Genomic DNA, 3,968 nt, shown 5'->3' with positions numbered 1-3,968 from the left:
CATCTATTCAAGAAATGCATAAAAATGACCAAGTTCAACTACACATAATTTTTTTTTAAAAGTCTAATCATTTTCAAAAAGATGCATGCACATCTTCAATGTGTTCAAAACAAATGTACACAGTTTGAGGAATGTCAAGTTAGAGGTATACGAGGAGTTGATTACACAAAATAGGTACTGTCGATTAAAGAAATGCTTAAAAAATGACGAAGTTCAACTACATGTACATTTTTCAAAAAATGTCTGATCACTTTCAAAAAGGCACATGCACATCTTCAATGTATCCCTAATAACTGTACAAAGTTTAAGGAACATCAAGTGAGAGGTGTGAAAGGAGTTGATTACACAAAGTGGGTACTATTACATGGACGCTACTGTCGCTTGCCCATTAGTCATTCACCATTTTATAAACTGTTTGCACATTGTGCAACCCGACCAAAAATATAAAATATAATTATAACAAGATGTGAGAGAAAACTTAAAGAAACTGCAACAACTTCTAATCTACAAATATTGCATTGTACAATGTTAAAAAGTTCTCAGTGAAGTCCCACCCTGGCCATGAGAGTACATTTTATTTGGAAACTGCTGCATAAAGAATTTCTTTCAAGATCCAAGAGAAAAATATCAACCCACAGTGGCACTTTTCTGGCCCAATGTCAGGTTGTGATTTAAATAGATTTGTGAATTTTGACCGTTTTAGATCAATCATGTCAAATGAAAGCTTTTAGAAAATAAAATCCTTCTTAAGCTAGCAAGTGCTATATAAATGATGCTATAAATGCTAGAATTGTGTATACAATTAAGACAAAGGAGTTGACATGATCTTATGTACCTGTAATTAAGAAAGAGGTCGATCATTTGCATAACATGACTGTGCACCAATAACAACAGGTTTCGGCAACACTTGCAGACAAGAATGAAATATATTCAAAATTCACACATGTAAACTATGCACTTTTCCTCAGAAAAATCTGGAGACAATCTACATTAATTTTAAAATCAGTACATTGTACAGTGAAGGACTTTATATTCTGATAAATTAATACAGACTTGTGGGCACTTAATTATTAGGGAGAACACTAAACATTTACACAAGTTTCTCCATCATAGATGAACGGGAGAATAATAGGACTATCTCCATGCTGTCTGCACCTTAGAATCACAAACATGATTGAATTCTGGACCTTCTTCTAATCTTCCACTTGTTCAGTACTTGGTCATCACAATCACATATTGTCCACAACAGCTCTACTGTCCCATCCATTTGTTGTGATAAACTGTAAATAGTTTTTCGGTTAAGACAGAGTGCCTTTTCTCACAAATACATGTAGCAGTCTCATCAGATTCACTTGGCAAGTGTGTATAAATTGAAATGTCATTCTTTTCTTAAAAACTAAATAACACTAAGTAACTTCATTAGTGATTTATACACATTAATCCAGGCCTGCGTGTTGGAACTCTAAGATATGGCAAGTTGAAGACAGCCTATCAACACACCATCACAACTTCTGAATCTGCATGACTATCATGAAATATATTCTGAAAAAGACATAAAATTTTAAATAATTACGAGATACCATTGGCCCTCCTATATACATGTATAAGTTTGCAAGGCATCTAACATAGGAGGAATCATTATGGGGTGTGTACGTGTAATTACCGTCACCCGACACCTGGGGCCACCGATTTTCAAAGCCGAGCAATAATCAATGTTGCGTTACAGCCCATTGGGCTAATAAATGCAATATCTGATGTACAACTGTTAATATCATGCTGACCCGACTTTACGTACAAATTAACTTTATTGCCAAGACAAGACCTTCAATCCATTTTAATAACGTATATGCATTGATGTAGTGACAAAATTGACATTCCGGAGATCACATCCCTGATCATAATGCAGTTCAATTTTTCTAACTGGACATCTGGGTTCAAATCATAAGCATTTGAATAAAAAAAATAATCATCATGCAATCATTCATTAAAAAACACCATTTACACATGTACTTAATAAACTAATTCAGTTTTGCAAATATCACCCGAGTAGAAAGTAAACAAAAAATAGCATAAGTATTACAGAAATAGGCCTAATTATTTGTTTGTTTTCCGGCCTTTCCCCCTCTCTCTCCATTTTTTTTTAAAGTGCCTATATGGTCCTGTCCAAATGTATAAGAAAGAAAAAATCAGCGAGGGCTACGATAATGCAACTAGAAGGAGTCTAATCTCATACAAAGGAAATTTTAAAAAAAAATAATTCCACACAATTTCAAAGAATTGAATGAAGCATTTGAATTTATGAACGTAAACACTGACTTGCAAGATTTGACGCAACAACATACAATATGAGCGATGGTCAGTTTCGTTTTGAACAATATATCAGAGAGTTTATAACTATAAGATACACAGTAATTTACTTACTCAATGACTGGAAGATTCTCCTCAGAATATCTGCAACAACTGATTCAACTCCTGTTCTCGATTCATGTTCAAAATGTTGTTTACCGGTATAACATCATCATTGATGATCATGGCAACTTTCGCGCTCAGCATATATTGTGTGAATCCCACACCCGACGCATTGAACTACGATGGATAGAGCCGTAAAGCCCCATGAAGACCTACTTTGGTATACAGCTTAGATTATTCTAACTTAGTATAAATTAGCATTCCACAAACCAGAATAACGTACCTGGATAAAATCCTGATATGTATATTATACGATATAAAGGTGAATTTTTACCACTCTAATTTGATTAATTTCAACTCACAAACACAGTATCTGAACTGTAATCAACAGATATACATGTAAATAAAGAAAAGAAATCTCTCTCTCTCTCTCTCTCTCTCTCTCTCTCTCTCTCTCTCTCTCTCCATTTATTTAGATATAGAAAAAATTTTCTTCACATTTTTTCTAATTACCGTATTACCCTTTGAACATCTACAATTCAGACGATGCTATATCAAAGGAAAACCATTGTAAAGTACTATGCAACCCTGTCAATGTAGTTCATGCTAGAAGGTTTTGTGAATTTTTACATGAGTGTTTTGAATTGCGCACCAAAAGTAGAGTGCTATAACTACATTTAATTTATGTAATATGCAATACTAAATTGTATACATAGTCTAATATCACAGGTACATGTCAAATATATACTTGTATTTACATATATGTAAATCAACTGTTAGTAATTAGTTTATTGTCATTATATATCTCATAGTGTGTAACTGTGATGATTGTATGCCAACATATGCTTGGTGAGTCAATAAGTAATTGAAATAATTAGATTAAAATTCAAATACCTGTGCACTTACATCTTACTTTAAAGGGGCATTAGCTGTGAAAGTGATGGCAACCATTTTTTTTTCTCAAAATATCTCGTTGATATTCAAATACATATTGATGACTACATGTAATAAGAACATTTATTTTTTATTTTGTACAAAAACAAGAAAATTAATCCTAATAAAACTATGTTAGATAACCACTTTTAATGTAAAGAAATATATATACGGAAGAAATATTCACTGCACCCCAATTAAATCATTTCTCAAATAAAAACAAAAACAACAAATACATTTTGCTGACAGCATGCAATAATTTTACTGTCTCGCAAGACAATAATATTCAATCACCAAAATCACATATTCATTTTCAAGAGGTTAAAAGGTGTTTGAAATAATTAAATACAAGTGTAATTATTACTTTAATATATATTATCTATTATAGGGCAACTTTAATTGAATTCAATATTTGGTGACAAAATGATCGCTAATTCCCATTAAGACAAGAAGATCGATGGAATGGGGTGCGAGAAATGTTGCATATGTTCTATTATAGAAAATGTTGTGATGGATATATTGAAATGGCTCTTTTATTCTAAATATTCAAGAAAAAGTCGTGAACTTTGGTACCCTTACTGTTTCAGTTCTAAAATTTTAACAAAAAAGTTGTGAACTTCTGGCAC

At 32.4% G+C, this 3,968-nt stretch overlaps 1 long non-coding RNA gene across 1 annotated transcript; it reads right to left on the bottom strand.

Annotated features, from left to right (window-relative positions):
- Positions 1-782: 782 nt before the first annotated feature.
- On the bottom strand, positions 783-2,461 carry LOC130053047 (uncharacterized). The gene is made up of 2 exons (XR_008801497.1): positions 2,422-2,461; positions 783-1,542 (listed from the first exon to the last, which is right to left on the bottom strand). It is a non-coding gene; the product is annotated as an uncharacterized LOC130053047 (long non-coding RNA).
- Between the last annotated feature and the right edge of the window lie 1,507 nt (positions 2,462-3,968).

Source organism: Ostrea edulis, chromosome 3, assembly GCF_947568905.1.
Source record: "Ostrea edulis chromosome 3, xbOstEdul1.1, whole genome shotgun sequence".
Classification (NCBI taxonomy): Eukaryota; Metazoa; Mollusca; class Bivalvia; order Ostreida; family Ostreidae; genus Ostrea; species Ostrea edulis.
Note: the sequence above shows the minus strand (reverse complement) of the source record. Positions and strands in the feature narration are given on the sequence as shown.